The sequence below is a fragment of the Trichosurus vulpecula genome, chromosome 1 (genome assembly GCF_011100635.1).
Source record: "Trichosurus vulpecula isolate mTriVul1 chromosome 1, mTriVul1.pri, whole genome shotgun sequence".
Classification (NCBI taxonomy): Eukaryota; Metazoa; Chordata; class Mammalia; order Diprotodontia; family Phalangeridae; genus Trichosurus; species Trichosurus vulpecula.
In genome coordinates, this window is record NC_050573.1 from 115,947,853 (window position 1) to 115,948,340 (window position 488).

The following is a 488-nucleotide window of genomic DNA, read 5'->3' on the forward strand; positions in this document are numbered from 1 at the left end:
CTCGAGAAGTCAAGGGTGGCACGCGCACGGGCCGCGTGCGCGCATGCGCCCGGCCCGAATCAGGGCTGAGTCTGTTAGTTTCTAATCCCGGAGGCGGGGAGAAAAGCGGATAGAATAAAGAAACCAAAGCGTCTTTTCTTGACTGAGCATGCGCCAAAGTTCCGTCGTTTCCATTCAATACCCTGAAGCCGGAAGGAGCCATCAGGTGCCTCGTTAGCGCAGTAGGTAGCGCGTCAGTCTCATAATCTGAAGGTCGTGAGTTCGATCCTCACACGGGGCACAATACTTTTGTCCGGACGTTAACTGTCCCGACTGCTTAATAAGAGGGTAGTTTTTACGCTTCTACCTCCTTTGTAGATCCTGCAAACCAAAGGGGAACATTCCGGCCTGGCTTTGCTGTGGACGAGGAGCCAACGGCACTGGACTGGCCCAAGAGAATCCAGTCTCGCCCCCTCCGCTCCACCGGGGCATCTCCTTGATCGCCTTCC

General features: G+C 55.7%; 1 non-coding gene across 1 annotated transcript; it reads left to right on the forward strand.

Moving 5' to 3' along the window:
• The first annotated feature begins 207 nt into the window (after window positions 1-207).
• Window positions 208-280, forward strand: TRNAM-CAU. The gene has a single exon. It is a non-coding gene; the product is annotated as a tRNA-Met (tRNA).
• The last annotated feature ends 208 nt before the right edge of the window (window positions 281-488 follow it).